The sequence below is a fragment of the Gossypium arboreum genome, chromosome 11, assembly GCF_025698485.1.
Source record: "Gossypium arboreum isolate Shixiya-1 chromosome 11, ASM2569848v2, whole genome shotgun sequence".
Lineage (NCBI taxonomy): Eukaryota > Viridiplantae > Streptophyta > Magnoliopsida > Malvales > Malvaceae > Gossypium > Gossypium arboreum.
The window spans coordinates 83,453,338-83,474,826 of NC_069080.1; positions in this window are offsets into that span (position 1 = coordinate 83,453,338).

Sequence of the window (21,489 nt, forward strand, 5' to 3'; positions counted from 1 at the left end):
AACTTGTCAAGTAAGCCAAGTACACTACATCATATGAGTATTAAGCAATATAGATATTTATCACAACATAAACTTTCATATCACGTGTTATCACATATATATCATAAACTTTTATTCATACTTTTTTGAACCGAGACTTATCATAATCATAATTTTACTCAAATACCTTCAATCACCTTGAACATGGTCAGTGCAGTTCGGTTGGAGAGTACCTTGGTCTAAATAAGACGGTACTCTTACGCATCGAGAGACATCACACTATCACGGATCCGTGGCATGTATAACTATACTTTTACACATGCTAGGTTAGTTTGAGAATCGACTAAACCATAGCTCTGATACCACCAAATGTAACACCCCTTACCCGTATCCAAGGCCGGAACAGGGTATGAGGCATTATCAGACTTAACCATACACATAGATGAAAATCGGGCCATAAAATTTCATTTAATTCAAAACTTTTCAAGCACATGCATATACTCATATTTAAAGACATATAACGTGGCATAAATGAGCACTTACACACCCATAATCATGCAATAACAAACAAATCTAACTATATCATCACATTAAAACATAGGACATGGCATGATTAATTAAACTTACAAATCATAATGGATAACGACCACATCTCATAATCATATACGATAACTCAATGCAGACTGATACGTATGGTCAAAGTCATAATAATAATACGTATCACAAACTAACTTCCTATACATGCCACTCACTTGATATTTCTAATATTTCAATTAACTCTCCCCAAAATGATAGCTTGATAGTGTGATTTTGCCTCCGACGATCTCCAACCCCGAGCCGAGCTGCCAAAATTGAATAAGTAGAGAGGAGGGGTAAGCTTTACGCTTAGTAAGTCCATATGAAGTTAATAAGCAATTACCCACATGTTTTTTTTAAGATAAAACATCATAATTGTACAATTTACTCTTGTTCAGGTTAAGTTGTTTTACCGAGTTACAGTTACTAATTCATTTATATTTGGAGTTACGAGACTCCAAATTAAGTTTCGTTAATTTTCGCTGAAACTAGACTCATATACCTTCTCCCATAAAATTTCTAGAATTTTTGGTTTAGCCAATTAGTATAGTTCATTAAAGTTTCCCCTATTTTGCTGTCTAATAGTTCTGACCTCTCTTCACTAAAAATTATTTTTCTCATAGTACAAAATTCGGATAATGCTCTCATCTATCTTTGTAGAGAATAGACTCAATAAGGATTTTAATAATATAAATTACAACCCATAATAATATTTATACAGTTTTTAATGATTATCTCAAATCGAAACAGGAGATCACGAAGTCATTCAGACTCTGTCTCACAACAATTTAAACATCTCATAATATAAGTTTCGATTGCATATACTATTTCTTCTATGTGAAAATAGCCCTAATTAAATTTCCACAATTTATGGTGAATTTCCAAAGTTGCACCACTGCAGTAACCCAACACTGCCATGGCTAAATTTACTCATTCATTACTATTATTCACCAAATCCATACAATATCATTTCATTCATAATGGTAAGAACACATAATTATGCTTCATAAGCATAAACCCATAATATCAATGCCATCGAGTATCAAGGACTTATTCCAAATCATGTCATTTTCATAATATTCACCAAATACTATATACATCATAGATATCACATGTCAAGGCATCACACATAAGTTTAGTGTACATACCTATACAACTTGTAACATAACTCAAAGACATACTCACCAATGGCTTATCTCATTGGGATCATCAATGAATACTTTGCCAAATTACCCTTTGAACACTTGAAATATAATCAGATACACGGAATGCATGCACATAAGTGTCATGCCCACAGCTAGACAAACTCAATAGCCTGCAGAATATATGTGTAGCCAAGCTACCATGTAACCCACCCATAAGTGAACTCGGACTCAACTCAACGAGCTCGGATGTTCGCATCCATAAGTGAACTTGGACTCAACTCAACTAGTTCAGATGCCTAGTTATATCTCACGAACTCGGACGCAACTCAATGAGTTCGGAACTCAAATATCCTAGTGACATGTCACTTGTATCCTAATCTATTCCTAAGGTTCAAACGAAATTTTCCTCGATCACACATCTTTGTTGTCTTCCACGGAATGTTGGAATCAATACTTGGTAGCATTTCATATTTATCAAGTAGCTCACATAATTTGCATATTACTCAATAATAACCACAAAGCATAATATTTCATGATAATAATCATCATATCAAATAAATATCATTAAATTACTTAAAATGAAAATTATGTTACCACATTTATACATGAACTTACATCTCATTTAATATCAAGGCAATAACATTAAATTACACAGTGCATTATTAAAAATCATATGAACTTACCTCGTATGCGAAAATGGTCATTTTAACCATTTCGTCCACAACCTAATATTTTTCGATGGAATTTTGATTTTTCCTTGATCTATCATTTCAAATATAGCCTAATTATGACTCACATTATTCAAATTAACCCAAAATCATATTTTGGAAAAATTACAATTTTGCCCCTAAACTTTGTCAAAATTACATTTTTCCCCTAGGCTCGTAAATTAAACTTCATCATATTTCCTTATGTTTTATGACATGCTGATCATTTTTCCCTTCTTTAGAAACCTCAAATTCGCACTCTAACATGTACTTATGAACATTAGGTATTTTTACCGATTATGTCGTTTTACTCGTTTTCACGTAAAATCGCTTAGTAAAAGTTGTTTAACACAATTTCAAGCTTCATATTCTACCATAAAACATCAAAATAAACACATTTCACCTATGGTTATTTTTCCAAATATAAATGCTAGGTTAAATTATTGCTAGAATAAGCTTAACCAAGTTACCGGGATTTCAAAAATGTAAAGAACTTTAAAAACGGGGCTAGAGAGCACTTACAATCGAGCTTGGGAGTTTGAAAAAACCTTAACCATGGCTGATGCTGGTAGAAACAGTTGAATGAAGAAGATGATAGCTAATTTGGCTAATTTCCCTTTTTTAATTCTTTTAATTATCAGTTTACTAAAATACCCCTAACTTAAAAATATTTTATTACACTCATTTCATGTCTATTTTTTTCCAAAAATTAACCAATGATCTAATTACCATTCAAGGACCCTCAATTTAAAATTTCATAACAATTGGACACCTCTAGTATGTAGAACTAAACTTTTGTACTTTTTACGATTTAGTCCTTTTGACAAAATTAAGTGCCCAAACGTCAAAATTTTCAAATGAAATTTTCACGAAATTATTCTGTGAAATCGTAGACCATAAAAATATAATAAAAAATAAAATTTTCATCATCGAATTTGTGGTCCCGAAACCACTGTTCCGACTAGGCCCAAAATCAGGGTGTTACAAAATGTTTCTCTTTCTCTCTTTCTCAATTGTGCCCTTATTTGACCGATTGCTTCTAACTCTTTTCCCCTCTCAAAACTTTCGGGGTTGACAAGTTTTTTCTCTCGGTTTTCTTGAGCTTGTGGCATTTCTTGACCGATTTCTCCATCTTCTCCCTCCCTCAAATGGTTTGATGTTTGATCGAACACTTTCTCTTCATTTTCTCTTCTCCTCTTTCTCAACCCTCTTAATTCTGTCCTATCTTCACCTTGTACCTTGGCCAAATACTGCATCTCTTCCTTTCACTCGATTGTTCTTCCTTTGGTTGAATATTGTCAAGTAAGCCTCTGCCCTACTTCTTTCTCCTTTCGGCATTCACTTTCTGAGCACCGTTTCCTTTCTTCTCCTCGTCTTAATCGTTACCCCCTGTTTACTATTTCAAATCAATCCTCCCTCTTCTACCAATTTCCTTTTCTTAAGTTGTTGGTTCTATCCAACGTAAATTGCTTCAGGGTGGTAAGTCTTTTGATAAGGGTGGAATTTTTACCTCAAACGATTGAGAGTTGTTATTTTGTATTAATTTTCTACATTTCTAACATTCGATCCTATCAAATGGTGGTTGGCAACTACTAATCGTAACGAAAGGGGTATATCTTCGAAGCTGTAGACTACATCCTTTTCAAAGAGTAGTAAGGTAAACAACACGAATATAGATAAATTGTTTTTGGTCTGGTTCCCAAGTGTGACTTAACATTGGATGAGAAATGGTCATTTGTTTTAGGTACGATTCATTTTAGATGGGGGTGCATACTTAGAATCCTATCAGATGTGTATCAACACTGCCATAAATGTAAATCAGCAAAAGCCGAAATAAGTGATCGTCGACGCTACACGAGCGTGCGCTCGCTCGTGTGGTAATCTAAAGGCCTAAACGTGGGTGTAAGATCGTTAGGGCCGACCATGAGCGATTTCATGGTCTGAGATCGATTTGGGCCATGGTGGGTCAAAATGGGCTGTGTGGACCCCACACAGGTAAACCACATGAATGTGTGCAGAATAATGGGACAGGTTGTGTAATCCACATGGCCAAGGCTATATCTGGGCTTTGTGGGCCACACAGGCGTGTGGGCACACATGGGCCTTATTATGGGCTTTGAGCCCATTTTCACTGTTTGACTGTTAAGGTTGCACGGGTCGCCTGAGACGTCTGTGGACCTACAGTTGGGTTGGTCAGTATACCTAGACCCAGATTGATAAATGACTATTATGCCCTTAGAGGTAAAATTACTATTACGCCCTTATGAGATGTATGACTGGTTGAGCATGCCACTTTATATATATTGCATACATGTACGATATTATGATATGTTACATGGGGATGGGTTTATTATGATTGGAGGAAGTGTACTGTACTGGCAGCTCTGCTGCAAATTACTGTTTGGTGCCGCAATCGATGCTATTTTGGAGTGTACTGGAATAATCTATTTAGGGTAAACCAAAACTGTAGTAAGACTTCAATCCATGAAAATGAACCATGAATTACTGATATTGTATTTCATAAAATATCCATTAATAAACACTAGAACTGTAAAGTGATGCATAAAATTGTTAATACAAATAAAGTGTAAATCGATAATGAGCACCAGAGGCCGTGGAGGTGCTCAGGCTAGGTCTTCGTCATCTGGCCACATGCCTAATGTTGAAGCTAGAGAGGCACCAGCTTCCCCTGTGACGTGACTGGGTCTCACGATTGTACGGGTGGGGACGACGCACTGTCCCAAGCTATGTTTTGAATTTTAGAGAAGGTCGCTCAGCCCAATACTGGTACTGTGGGCCATGGGTCAGTTACGGAACGACTCTGGTCTAATGAAGCTGAGATTTTTGTGGGTATTGCTGGAGTAGCCCCTAATGTGGCTAAAAATTGGATTGAGGCCACGGAGAGGATAATGGATGACTTTGACTGCACCCTCGAGCAGAAACTAAAAGGTGCAGTGTCATTGTTGAGAGATGAGGCCTACCAGTGGTGGCTTACAGTTAAAGAGGGTACTTAGCCCGACCAGCTGACATGGGAATTCTTCAAGACCACTTTCTAAGGAAAATATCTGGGCACTAGTTATGTGGATGCCTGAAGGAGAGAGTTTCTAAATTTGACATAGGGGGATAAATTAGTGGCTGAATATGAGGCTGAATTTCTACGATTAAGCCGCTATGCACATGGGATGGTGGCAACTGAATATGAGTACTGTGTTTATTTCGAGGACGACCTCAGGGATAGTCTAAAGGATTTGATAGCTTGTAACACCCCAAACTCGGCCTAGAAGTTATGGCCGAATCTAGCGATGTCACATTGAAGTGTTTTTCGAAAAACATAGTTTCGTTGAAAATTCGTTCTATATTAAAACCTCTTTGTGATCTTAACGAAAATTTAAAATATCTCATTCATTGTTAAAACTCAAGTCTTTTAAGAAAAATGTTAATCATGTTAGATTGTTTTTACACTTTAAAACATTGTTTGTTGCGGAAGCTTTTAAAGTATGTTGCGTGAACGTGGTGTTTTGAAAAGCATTTATCCTTTTGAAAATACGTGTCCTACTACTAACAGATATAATTCAAAATAAATAAAATCCTAAATTAAAATTTAAAACTTTTAAGAGGCCTTATTACATAAAAATACCCAAATTTTAATTACTTATAAATTAAAAATCCAGTATAAAGGCATAAGCGGATGTGTGGCCACCTTCGAGTCCTTCGCAGCACCGATCTGCCTAAGGATTACCTGCGCAGCAAAAAGGGTGAGTTTATGAAACTCAGTGTGTAATCCCATATAAGTAAAAGTCAAAAATCAAGCACCGTCTAGGTCTAAGCCCTTTTTAACAACAGTGACAATATCAGTTTGGGCTTTAGCCCATCTCAATATAGAAACAGACATGTGTTCGGGCCTTGGCCCGTTATAGTAATAATAATCAGTGTAGTAATAGTTTAAACAGTATACAAATCCTACCCATCCAGCCTCTACACTCCATCTGCATCTAACCCTTGTGGGGATATAATCAACCCACTCATCCCTACACTCCAAAATTAGCACCGGTTGCGGCACTAATCAGTAATATGCAGCTGGGCTCCAGTAATATAGGCTCGAAGCCTTTCAGTTCACTTCCTCCGATCAGTATAAACCCATCCCCATCTATGCATCATATAGTCATGTCATGTCATATCATAGAATCATACATGCATCCATTACAGTTTAAATAACATGCTAAAATAAAGTCATACATGCACATATATATATACATCACATAGGGCAAAATAGTTATCTTACCATATAAGCACAAAATAGTCATTTTACCATATAAGGGCAAACCAGTCATTTTACCACATAAGGGCAAAACAGTCATTTTACCATAAGGGCAAAAAAGACATTTTATCAATTAGGGGTCTAGGCACACTTACCGACCTAACAGTAGGTCCACAGTCATCTCCAACGACCTGTGCAACCTTAATAGTCAAATAGTGAAAATGGGCCCAATGCCCGTGTGGCCCACATAGCCTAAAGATGGCCTTGGCCGTGTGGGTTACACAGCCTGGCCCAATATTCTCCACACGTCCGTGTGGTTCACCCATGTGGGGCCCACATACCCGTGGGGCACAAACAGCCCATTTCGGCCCACCATGGCCCAAAACGGCCTAATCCCACGAAATCGCTCATGGTGGCCTCTACGATCAAACGCTCGTCTTTATGCATTTGAATTACCAAACAAGCGAGCGCACGCCCGTGTAGCGTCAATGCTTACATTTCCTGGCTTTTGCCGATCTATAATTTGGGTAGTGTTTACACACTTGATTTCAGAAAGACGTACGTAGCCCTTGAGCACTCCAAACCTTGATCCAACACACAAACATTCACTAAATCACGAGGTAATCAAATTAATACTACTCCTTTCCAAAACACTTATCCAAAGATCAATTGTCACATACCTTAATTCAAACCCCCAAGCCCTTACATACACCTAAACCGTTGCTCAAGACTTATTTTCCCCCTTCTTCGGTTATTATCTGCATACCAATTAGAAACCTTATGAACAACTATTCATAACCATAGTTTGATCTCTAAATGAAAATACACACTTACTGAAACCACAGAATTACAGAGTAGGAATTGTATACAAAATCGGTACAGAGAGAGTAGAAAAGAGAATTGGGCACGATGAGGGTAAAAGAAATAGTAGTATTCGGTCAAATGGAAATCGATTGGAGGTGAGGGTGCTAAGGAAGATTTGATCAAGAAAGGACCAATTGAGAGAGAGGGAAGAAGAGAAGAATCGGTTAGGAAAAGTCGAAGGCATTTGAGAGACAGAATAGGGAGTATTCGGCTAAATGCGCAAAAGAAAATGATGACTGATCAGAATTGATTAAGAGGGGAAGAATGGTATTCGGTTAAGCACAAAAGGAGAACACGAGGGAGAACAATTCGCTAAAAGAATAAGGGAAAGGAGAATTTGATGTAAAAAGAGGCACTGCAAAGAAGAGAAAAATTAAGATATACCTGAAATGAATGATACCCGAGTGGTGAATACCAATATTCGATCTCAACAATAAAAGAAAGATGGGAAAAAGCAAAACTTCCAGCACAATTTTGGTACCCCGTGAGTAAAAGGCCCTATGACCGAATTTGGCAACTTGCAAATCCCTACATTTGGCATGCTACTCCCTCTCACTTCAACCTCCCATGATGTTCTCCTTAAATCCCTCCTCAAATCTCTTAAACCGATCACACCTCCCTCAACCACACAATTCGAATTCCCCTCAACCATTTTAGTGTTTCGGTCAACCAAGGACACTTCCATAGCACTTGCGGCAAAATAAAACACTCCACTGCCCCCACCAGATTCGAACCTCAGTCCTTTGGAATAGGTAACACCCCACTTATCCCCTAGACCAGCAGGATTTTTACGTCATGTTTCACCTATTTTTATTTAAAAGCCTACTGCTTAGAGACAGTGTTTATTCCTTTAAAAACAAAACTTTTACGCAAGCCAAGGCTTGAACCCAAGACTTGTCAGACACTTCCAGAACACTTAACCACTGAGGCAAACACTCATTTGTGTCATTTCTTTCACAATTAAACATTTATGTACAGCATTCTAACTGTTCTTATGCTCAAGACCTAATACTTCCAGGCCCAAAATTTGGGGCATTACATAGCTCTATAGAGGGAGCGAGATTTTGCTGCTTTGGTCGATAAGGCAAAGATAGCCAAGGATGTGAAGCGAGCTGAGCACCAGAACCATGAGAAGAAATAGGGTAGGAAGAAGAGGGATTTGGAGCCCTCAAGTTCATTTCTGAGGCCTAGGAAAAAGGCTAGAGTTGATGGGCCAGTCAGAGTTGGGGTTTCTGTTGCTGTTACTAGACTGCAGCCCTGTGCGACTTGTGGAAGATGCCATCAAGGCGAGTGCTTGAAGAGGATTGGGGCATGTTTGAGGTGTAGATCATTGGAGCACTGCATCAGAGAATGTCCACGGAGGCCCAATCAGATGCGAGCTACTAGTATGGGTACAGTACAACCGCCAAAAGGTGCTCAGCAGCTACCGAGAGGCTGTGGTCAAGCCAAAGGTGGTAATGGATTGGGCCGTGGTCAGAGGGCACTGGGCAGAGGTGCTAGTCATACTGAGGCGAGGCAACCAGCTCTGGTTTATGCTGCACGTTGCCGAAGGGATGGAGATGCTCCAGATGTTATCACAAGTACGTTCTTCATTTATAATGTACCTTATACTGCACTGATTGATGTTGGATCTACTTATTCCTATATAGCATGCACTAAATCTGAGACTTTGGGTATAATGGTTGAGAGCACTACCAATGAGGTTACCATGTTGAGTCCATTAGGGCAGTCAGTGAGGGTAAATAAATTGTTCAGAAATGTACCTTTGGAGGTACAAGGAACTATCATTTAGGCAGATTTAATGGAAATCCCTTTTGGAGAATTTGACTTAATTCTGGGAATGGACTGGCTAGTTCAACATCAAGTGAACTTGGATTATGCTACCAAACAGATGGTACTAAAAACTGTAGAGGGTGTCGAGGTAGTTGTAATTGGGGAGCGTCAGAATTATTTGTGAAATGTATTCTCTGTACTAGGGGTCGAGAAATTGGTTCATAAGGGTTTCAAGGCATATGTAGCCTACATCGGTGTTTTAGATTCTGAAGGTTCTCCTGTTAAGGATATCAAATAGTTAAAGACTTTCCAGATGTTTTGCCTGATGAGCTGCCTGGATTGCCTCCAAATCAGGAAGTTGAGTTTGGGATTGAGCTTCCGCCTGGTATAGCTCTGGTGTCTATTGCCCTTTATAGAATGGCACTAAAGGAGCTTGTGGAGCTTAAAGCTCAGATTCAGGAGTTACTGGATAAAGGGTTCATCCGCCCTAGTGTGTCTCTGTGGGGAGCACTGGTTTTATTTGTGAAAAAGAATGATGGATCCATGCATATGTGCATCAATTACCGGTAATTAATTAAATTTACTATTAATAATAAGTACCCTCTACCGAGAATTGAACCAGTTTCGTAGAGCTTCGATTTTTTCTATAATTGATCTTTGATTGGAGTACCATCAACTGAGGGTTAAAGAGATTGATGTTTACAAGACAGCGTTCAGGAGTCATTATGGGCATTACGAGTTTCTAGTGATGTCATTTGGATTGACGAATGTGCCAGTGACTTTTATGGATATGATGAACCGAGTGTTCTAGCCCTACCTAGACCAGTTTGTGGTGGTTTTTATTGATGACATTCTGGTGTATTTGAGAACTGAAGATGATCATGATGCACATCTCCAAGTTGTTCTGCAAATTCTGAGGGAGAAACAACTATACGCCAAGTTTAGTAAATACGAGTTCTGGTTACGGGAAGTAACATTTTTGGGCCATGTGGTATCTACCGAAGGGATTAGGGTTAATCCTTAAAAAATCAAACCCGTTTTGGATTGGAAGCTGCCTAAGACAGTATCTGAGATTCGTAGTTTTCTGGGACTGGAAGGGTATTACAGATGATTCATTGAGGGGTTTTCATTTATTACTGCACCTCTGACTAAGTTATTGCATAAAGGTGTACCGTTTGACTGGATTGATGCACAGCAAGAGAGTTTTGAGAAGCTTAAGAAAGTTCTAACTGAGGCTCCTGTTTTGACACAGCCAGAGTTTGGGAAAGAATTTACAATTTACAACAATGCATCACATGTGGGGTTGGGATGTGTGTTGATGCAAGATGGTAAGGTGGTTGCATATGCGTCTTGTCAGCTTAAGACTCATGAAGTGAATTACTCGACGCATGATTTGGAGTTGGTTGCGGTGGTATTCGTACTGAAGATTTGGAGGCTTTACCTATACGGTGAGAAGTGTATCATTTACACTGATCACAAGAGCCTCATTTATCTCCTCACTCAAAAGGAGCTAAATATTAGGCAGCGTAGATGGATTGAGCTGCTAAAAGACTATGACTGTACAATTGAATACCATCCTGGTAAGGCCAATGTGGTGGCCGACGTACTGAGCCGTAGGGCTATGATTGATCTAAGGGCAATGTTTGCTCTTTTCAACTTATTTGATGATGGTAGCTTGTTGGCCGAGCTCTAAGTTAAACCGACGTAGATTGAGCAGATTAAGGGTAAACAGTTAGAGGATGAGTCACTAGGTCCTCGATTCTGACAAATTGAGAGTGGTAACACATCCAATTTTGAACTGAATAGTAAAGGGGTACTTTGTTTTCGTGGGAGAATCTGTGTACCAAAGAATACTGATTTGGGATAGTCTATACTGCGAGAGGCACATAGTAGTCCTTATGCTATGCATCCTGGTGGAAATAAGATGTATAGAGACCTTTGTAAGTTGTATTGGTGGCTAGGTCTTAAGTGTGAAGTTACTTATTTTGTGAGTAAATGTCTGACTTGCCAGCAAGTTAAGGCTGAACATTAGTTACCTTTAGGGTTGCTTCAACCAATTAAGATTCTGCTTTGGAAGTGGGAAAGAGTGACTATAGACTTCGTTAGTGGGCTACCCCTAATGCATAATAAGAAGGATTCAGTATGGGTCATCGTGGATCAGTTGACCAAGTCAGCCCATTTTATACCAGTTCGTATTAATTACTCTTTGCAGAAGCTGGCTAAACTGTATATGGCTGGGATAGTGAGACTACATGGGGTATCGGTTTCCATAATATCTGATAGAGATTCTCGCTTCACATCTTGGTTCTGGAAGAAGTTATACGAGGCTTTGGGTACAAGGTTGGACTTCAATACTGTGTTCCATCCTCAGACAGATGGTCAGTCAAAGAGGGTGATTTAGATACTAGATGACATGTTACGGAGTTATATAATTGATTTTTGAGGCAGTTGGGAGGATTACTTGCTATTAGCAGAGTTTGTGTATAACAATAGCTACCAGTCTAGCATTCAAATGGCACCTTACGAGGCATTGTATGGTGATAGGTGTCGTACTCCTTTGTGTTGGACTAAGTTGGGCGAGCGGCGTGTTCTGGGCCTTGAATTAGTTTCTGATACCGAGGCTAAAGGATCGACTAAGTATCCTATGGGGGATTATGTAGATCTGAAGGTAAGGAGATTGAGGATTCTGTGGGGGATTTTGTTTTCTCCAAGGTCTCGCCATGGAAGAAGGTACTGAGATTTGGATGGAAAGGCAAGCTTAGCCCTAGGTTCATTGGGCCCTACCACATACTAAAGCGTGTGGGACCAGTTGCCTACCAGTTAGAGTTACCTCTAGAGTTGGACCGGATTCGTGATGTGTTTCATGTCTCTATGTTGAGGCGCTACCACTTTGATCCTGTGCATGTTATCTTGGTTGAGGAGATTGAGGTTAGGCCAGACTTGACTTTCAAAGAGAAACCAGTTCAGATATTAGAGCGTGATGTAAAGGTTCTAAGGAAGAAGTCCATTCCAATGGTTAAGGTACTTTGGCGTAATCACAGTTCTGAGGAGGCTACGTGGGAACTCGAGGAGGCGATGTGACAACAATACCCTCATTTATTTTGATCAGGTAAATTTTAAGGCCAAAATTTTCTTTTAGGGGGGTAGAGTTGTAACGCCCGAAAATCTAAGTACCCATTTTTGTATGATTGTTACACAAATGCATGTCTGCTTTAGTGGTTAAGTATTCTAGGTGTGTTTGAGAGGTTTTGTGTTCAAGCCTGGGCATGTGAAAAAAGTTTTGTTTTTTTTAAGGAATTAACCCTGTCTTTAGTCAGTAGGCTTTTAAATAAATATGGGTATTTTATGACATAAAGGGCCGGCTGGTCTAGGGGTAAGTGGTCTGTTACCTATGCCAGAGATCTGAGGTTTGAATCTTGGTAGGGCCAGTGAGGTGTTTTATTTTGCTGCTATGTCGTGTAAGTGGTTGAATGTTAGTGGAACTCTAATGCTAATGGGAGGTTGGAGTGTTTGAGGAGGTGACGATTGTGTAGCCGAAGTTTTAGGAGGAAATATGAGAATTGGATAGAGTAGTGATCCGTTTGAGTGTGTTGAGGAGGGATTTGGGGAGAAAATCGTGGGAGATTGAGGTGAGAGGGAGTGTTGTGCCGAAATTGCATTGTAGGCACAGAGGCTTTTCAGCTGAGTTTGGCTACTTTATCAAGTTTTCAATTTTTATCTACTCTTAGGGTTTTCTTTTGCTTGGTGGCCGATTGTGTTAGGGTTCCTTGAGGGTAACTTGCAGTTTGCCTAATTCGATTTTGGCAATCGTTTCTGCTATTGCTTCCTCCCCTCTTTGGCCGAACTCTTTCTCTTTCCTTCTTTCTCAATTGTGCCCTCTTTTGACCGATTGCTTCTAACTCTTTCCCCTCTCAACACTTCCGGGTTTGGCAAGTTTTTCTCTCGGTTTCCTTGCTCTGCTTGTGGCCTTTCTTGACCAATTACTCCATCTTCTCCCTCCCTCAAATGGTTTGTTGTTTGGCTGAACACCTTTTCTTCCTTTTCTCTTCTCCTCTCTCTCAACCCTCTCAATTCTGTCCTCTCTTCACCTTGTACCTTGGCCGAATACTGCATTTCTTCCTCTCACTCGATCGTTCTTCCTTTGGCTGAATATTGTCAAGTAAGCCTCTACACTACTTCTTTCTTCCTTCGACTTTCACTTTTCTGAGCACCATTTCCTTTCTTCTCCTCGTCTTAATCATTGCCCCCTGTTTACTATTTTATATAAATCCTCCCTCTTCTACCGATTTCTTTTTCTTAAGCTATTGGTTTGGCCCAACATAAATTGCTTCAGGGTGGTAAGTCTTTTGATAAGGGTGGAATTTTTGCCTTAAACGATTGAGAGTTGTTATTTTGTATTAATTTTATACGTTTATAACATTCGATCCTATCAAATGGTGATTGGCAGCTACTAATCATAACGAACAGGGTATATCTTCGGAGTTGTATACTACATCCTTTTCGGAGCAGTAAGGTAAACAACACGAATATAGATAAATTATTTTTGGTCTGCTTCCCAAGTGTGACTTAACATTGGATGAGAAATGGTCATTTGTTTTAGGTATGATTCATTTTAGATGGGGGTGCATACCTAGAATTCTATCAGGTGTGTATCAACAATGCCATAATTGTAAATCAGCAAAAGTCGAAATAGGTGATCGTCAACGCTACACGAGCGTGCGCTCGCTCGTGTGGTAATCTGAAGGCCTAAATGTGAGTGTAAGATCGTTAGGGCCGACCATAAGCGATTTCATGGTCTGAGGTCGATTTGGGCCATGATAGGTCAAAATAGGCCGTGTGGGCCCCACATGAGTAAACCACACGAATGTGTGGAGAATAATGGGACAGGCTGTGTAATCCATATGGCCAAGGACATATCTGGGCTTTGTAGGCCACACAGGCATGTGTGCCCACATGGGCCGCATTATGGACTTTGAGCCCATTTTCACTGTTTGACTGTTAAGGTTGTACGGGTTGCCCGAGATGACTGTGGACCTACTGTTGGGTTGGTAAGTATACCTAGACCCCAGATTGATAAATGACTGTTATGCCCTAAGAGGTAAAATGACTATTATGTATGACTGATTGAGCATGCCATTTTATATATATAGCATACATGTACGATATTATTATATGTTGTAGGGGGATGGGTTTATTATGATTGGAGGAAGAGTACTGTACTGGCAGCTCTGCTGCAAATATTGTTTAATGCCGCAATCGGTGCTATTTTAGAGTGTAGGGATGGGTAGGTTGATTTTATCCCCACATGGAGTGCAGGGTCGGATAGAGTGGAGTGTAGGGGCAGGATGGGTAGGATTTTTGATTGCATATCTGTACTCTTACCGACATTGAAAGGGGCTACGGCCCACACTGGTACTGATACTATAATGGGCTAAGGCCCTAACTGAAACTAAACTGTTACTAATACGAGCTTAGACCCAGACTGTGTTTGCTCACTTCATGAATGACTATTTGTTGATTAAGGGATTACACACTGAGTTTTCATAAACTCACCCAACTTTTGTCTGTGCAGGTAATCCCTAATCTTAGACTGATCGGTGCTGCGAGGGACTCAGAGGTGGCCACACAACCGCACATACCTCCTTATTCGACCTTTAATTAATAAGTAATTTAATTTGGGTATTTTGATGTAATAAGGCCTCTTTAAATTTTTAATCTTTAATTTGGGATTTTATTTATTTTGATTTATATCTGCTAGCAGTAGGGGGTTTCAAAAAGATAAATGTTTTATAAAACACCACGTTTACGCAACATATTTTAAAAGCTTCTGCAACAAACAATGTTTTAAAAATTAATTATAATTTAATATGATTAACTTTTTGTTAAACGACATGAATTTTAACAAGGGACAAAACATTGCAAAATCTTTGTTAAGATCACAAAGAGGTTTAATATAGATCGGGTTTTTCGACGGTAATATACTTTACGAAAAACACTTCAATGTGACATTGCCAGATTCGGCCATAACGTCTGGGACGGGTTTGGGATGTTACACAGGGTATGGATTGGTTGACTCTGTATGATGCTGTTTTGAATTGTAGGCGACAGACTATTGAATTGAAATGTCAAAATAATGAAACTCTTCAAATTGAATCTAATGAGTCGAGTGGATTACCTGTTGTGATATCGTCGATGTTAGCTCAGAAATATGTGCGAAAAGGTTGTGACGCTTACCTTGCGTATGTAGTGGATACAAAACTGTCTAAATCAAAGATTGAATTAGTACCAATGGTTTGTGAGTATTCGGATGTGTTTCCAGAAGAGTTGCCTAGGTTGCCACCGATCAAAGAAGTCGAGTTTGCTAATGAATTAGTATCAGGAACATCACCGATATTGATAGCTCCATATAGAATGGCTCCGACAGAAATGAAAGAGTTGAAATCTCAGTTGCAAGAGTTAACAGATAAAGGTTTTGCATGACCTAGTTTTTCGCTTTATTGTACACCAGTGTTGCTTGTAAAGAAGAAAGATGGATCGATGAGATTTTGTATTGACTATCATCAGTCAACAAGGTTAAATTTAAGAATAAATATCCTTTGCCGAGAATTGATGATTCGTTTGATTAGTTGAAATGAGCAATAGTATTTTCAAAGATTGATCTGAGATCTAGTTATTATCAGTTGAGAGTTAAAGACTCGGATGTACCGAAGACTGCATTTAGAACAACGTACGGGCATTATGAATTTCTTGTTATGGCTTTCAAATTAACTAACGCTCTTGCAGTTTTTATGGATTTCATGAATTGAATTTTTAGACCGTACTTAGATAGAGTTGTTGATGTATTTATCGATGATATTCTGATCTACTCTTGAAATGAGTTTAGGCATGCTGAACATTTGAGGATTGTGTTACAAACATTGAGAGACAAGCAACTGTTTGCTAAATTTAGAAAATGTGAGTTTTGGCTCTGAGAAGTTGGATTTTTGGGACATATTGTTTCAGTAAAAGGTATACGAGTTGATCCGCGTAAGATTTCAGCAGTTGTTGACTGGAAACCACCAAGAAACGTATCCGAAGTTAGAAGTTTTCTAGGATTAGCTAGCTATTATCAGCATTTTGTAAAAGGGTTCTCAATGATTGCTACACCTATGACTCGTTTGCTATAGAAAGATGTGAAGTTCGAATGGTCTGAGAAATGCCAATAGAGTTTTGAACACTGGAAGCATTGTTAACTGGGGCACCAATTTTAGTTCAGCCTGAATCAGGTAAAGAGTTGGTATTTTTAATGAAGCGTCATTGAACGGTTTGGGATGTGTTTTGATGTAAGAGGGAAAAGGGATAACTTATGCTTCTAGACAATTGAAAACGCACGAAAAGAATTATTTAATGCGTGATTTAGAGTTGGTCGCTATTGTTTTCACTTTAAAAATTTGGCGACATCATTTATTTGGTGAGAAGTGCCATATCCAATCACAAGAGTTTGAAGTATATAATGATTCAGAAATATTTGAATTTTCAAAAATGAAGATGACTCGAGTTGTTGAAAAATTATGAATTAGTGATTGATTATCATTCGGGTAAAGCGAATGTAGTCGCAGATGCTTTGAGTAAAAAATTTTTGTTTGCTTTGCGGGTGACGAACATGCAGTTAAATTTTTCTGTAATGGTACAATTTTAGTTGAGTTAAAAGCTAAACTGTTATTCCTTGAGCAAATTTGTGAAACTCAGAAGTGTGACAATGAATTGCAAGCTAAAAGAATGCAGTGCATGATGACTACTGATTCAGAGTATCAGATCAAATCCGATGATTGTTTAATGTTTCGAGGTAGAATTTGTGTACCAAAAAATCCCGAGCTTATTTAGAAAATTCTACACGAAGCACACAATGATTGTTGATCTGTTCATCCAGGGAGTTCTAAAATGTATAATGATTTGAAACAGTTGTACTGGTGGTTAGGTATGAAACAAGACATTTCAGAGTTTGTGTTGATATGCTTAGTTTGTCAACAAGTTAAAGCTAAACATCAAGTGCCTTTGGGATTATTACAGCTAATGATGATACCATAGTGGAAATGAGATAGAGTTATGATAGATTTTGTATCGGGATTACCCCCGTCTCTGAGAAACAAAGATGATATCTGGGTTGTTGTTGATCGTTTGACTAAATCGGCACATTTCATTCTAGTACGTACAAACTTTTCGCTCGATAGATTAGTTGAGTTCTACATCTTTGAAATTTTTATATTGCACAAGGTGCCAGTTTCTATTATTTCGGATAGAGATCCGAGGTTCACACCGAAATTTTGGAAGAAATTGCAGAAAGCTTTGGGTATGCGATTGCACATTAGTAGTGCTTTCTGTTCTCAAACTGACGGTCAGTCTGAAAGAATAATTCAGATTCTCGAAGAGATGCTTCGTTGCTATGTTTTAAAGTTTGAAGACAACTGGGAGAAATATGTATCATTAGTTGAATTCGTGTATAACAATATTTTTTAATCGAGCATAAAGATGGCACCGTATGAAGCATTGTGTGGTCGCAAATGCCGAACTCCGTTGTACTGAACCGAGCTTAGTAAGAAAAAGATTCACTGTAACACCTCTAACCCGTGTCCGTTACCAGAATAGGGTACAAGGCATTACTGAACAATACACATCATTCTAATACACTTAAACATTCATTACCATAAACCATTGTCCCTTATAAGGTTCTATGAGACCTTAAAACATGCTTTAAAGTGGTTAGGGACTAAACCGATAACATTAAAAAACTTTATGAAACTTAGAAAATTTTCTTTAATTAAGGGGTCACACACCCGTGTGAACAGGCCAAGTGCCTCACACGGTTACCAGACACGCCCGTGTCATAGACCGTGTGAAAACAAGGCATACATACTAACTTGTACCACACGGCCGGAGACACGCCCTTGTGCCTTGGCCATGGGAAAACTGGAGGGGTTACTCACTTGGGACACACGGCCAACCACACACCCGTGTGTATAGCCCATGCTCAAGACTGGCTTAAATTTGTAAGGCTACTCCAAGGGACCGTGTAACATAGCCTTGTGTTGCATACAACTGAGACACACGCCCGTGTCTCTGCCTGTGTAGACAAAAATGGGCCATTTGAAAATCCAATTTACCGCCATACAATTATGCATAAAATCAACCTATTTGGTACCATTTCAAGTCATTTATAAGCAACCAAAACCCACCAAAACATCCACATAATATACTATATATAATCAACCATTTTAACTAATCAATTCCATATTCAAATTATACCAAATCATTATGCCAAAATCACCACAACTTGCATACATTCCCTATTCAATAATTCATCATATTATCATCTAATTCATATAAAAAAACTCATCATATCATCATCTTAAACCAAACCAATTCATAAAGCATTATATACAACACATAGAATAGTTACCAAACACATAATTCAAGCCAACTTAGATGGTTATACATACCACATTTACAAGCCAAATCTCATGGCTAATATCAAGACTCAAAACATATCAAAATAACACTAGCCTATACATGCCATATACCATATATACAAGCTTCAAAAGTACCAACAAGATGATCGATAGTGTGATGACGTTTCCTGACAATCCCCGAATCCAAGCTAGCTTCAATGATCTATGAAACATAGACAAATAACACACAGTAAGCTTCATAGCTTAGTAAGTTCGTAAGTAAATAACTCAATTCATCAAATAATATAGTTCAAACATTTGTACATTACTGAATCAACATTACATTAATACAAACCTTATTCATGTCTCAAGCATGAGTAAATACCATTTCATTAAACTTACTCAATATAGTAATTGTATGAGTTCCAGACATACCCGTACCACCTCATACTAACCTCTATCTCAACTACGACATTCATTTATCCATTAAACCATTAGGGATAGAAATCAGATACTCAAGAATCACAATCGATAAGTACCTATACCATAGCCCGTAGCAAAATTAAGGTAACTTATCCTAGAGTACCTATACTATGGCCCAGAGCCAAATCGAGGTAAGTCCTCACAAACTACCTATACCATGGCCCATAGTGTAACACCCTAAATTTGGGCCTAGAAGTTTTGGGCCTTGAGCATGGGAGCGGTTGAAGGCAGCTTATAATATTCTGTTGTGCATGCAAATTTCGTTAATGAAGGCTTGTTTTAGTGGTTAAGTGTGTTGAGAAGTGTTGGAGAAGTCCTGGGTTTAAACCTGGACTCTAGCAAAAAATATGGTTTAAGGTGAATCAAACCCTGGGTGTAGTAGGTAGGCCTTAAGAATATTGTTGGAGAAATTGTGACACAAAAAACCTTATGGCTTAGTGGCAAGTGGCGTGTGGAGCATTTGAGGGAGGCATGGGTTCAATCCCATAGCAAGCAAAGAGCATTTATTTTGCTAACAGGCGGTAAGAGTTGGTGTTGAATTTAAACTCGATGTTAGAGGATCCCACATCGGAAGCTAACATAAGAGTGGATGGGAAGTCGGCTTTAAATAGAGAGAACCATGAGGAGAGTAAAGGTACCTTTCTTGGCTGATCCCTTTCGCTTTATGGCGTGCTCGTTTGGGTTGGGCGTTGGCTAAGAGTGCTCGGAGCGTGGATTAACTCCAGTCTCCAATTAGGTGTGTATTTATCACTACTCTTGTTGTTGGATGGCTACTTCGGGCCGCGATGGGCCGAAAGGGGCCATGTGGGCCCAATGGGCCTATGGGCCCAATTGGATAAGTTGTTTGATTATGTAGTAAATATTGGACTAGGCTAGGTGAATCGCATATTTGTGGCTAGGTTTGGGCTAAAAGGGCCACACGAGCGTGTGGGCCCATTTGGGCCGAGAATAGGGTTTAGGCCCATTCGTATTGTTATCCATGTTTAGAATACTTTAGTTTACCAATTACTGAAATGCCCTCGACTTGTAAAATTACCAAAGTACTCCCGATTTACAGAATTACCGTTTTACCCTCGATTTTTAAAATTACCGTTTTACCCTTGATTTACATAATTACCGTTTTACCCTCGGTTCTGAATTACTGCTTTTACCTCGATTTACGAACTACCATTTTACTCTCGATTCTGTAATTACCGCTTTTACCTCGATTTTTAAAATTACCGCTTTTACCCTCGATTTACGTAATTACCATTTTACCCCGGTTTACGTAATTACTGCTTTACCCTCGATTTACGTAATTATCGTTTTACCCTCGATTTACTGAAATTACCGTTTTACCCTCGGTTCTGAAATCACTGTTTTACCTCGATTTATAGAATTACCGTTTTACCCTCGATTTGTAAAATTACCGTTTTACTCTCGATTTACAGAATTACCGTTTTACCCTCGGTTCTGAATTACCGCTTTACCCTCGATTTACGTAATTACTGCTTTACTCTCAGTTTACAAAATTACTATTTTACCCTCGATTTATAGAATTACCATTTTACCCTCGATTTGTAAAATTACCGTTTTACCCTTAGTTTACAGAATTACTATTTTACCCTCGATTTATAGAATTACCGTTTTACCCTCAGTTTATAGAATTACTGTTTTACCCTCAATTTACAGAATTATCGTTTTACCCTCGATTTGTAAAATTACTGTTTTACCCTTGATTTACAGAATTACTAGTTTACCCTCAGTTTACAAAATTATCGTTTTACCCTCAATTTACAGAATTACCGTTTTACCCTTGATTGTGAAATTACGAAAATACCCCTGTAGGGTAGAATTTCCGAAATACCCCTATACGGTACAATTACTGAAATACCCTTATAGGATAGAATTACCAAAATACCCCTGTAGGGTAGAATTATCGAAATACCCTTGTAGGGTAGAAATACCAAAATACCCCTGTAGGGTAGAATTACCGAGATACCCTTGTGGGGTAAAATTACCATTTGCCCCTAGGGTGTTAAATGACCTGCTTTTGCCTTTGTGGGCAAGTGGTGACTTGGACCGTGTGTTTGATGGATTTGATTGTGAATATATGTTGGTGATATGAATGACTTGACTGTGATTGTTTGATTCAAATATAGGCATGACATTCTGCATACATGACATGTTGCATGGGTTGGGATTTTGTACGGAGGAAGCGTTCTGGTGGCTATGCCACAAATATCTGCTCCGGTGGCTCGCCACAATATTCAGATTTGGTGACTCTGTCACAATATCAT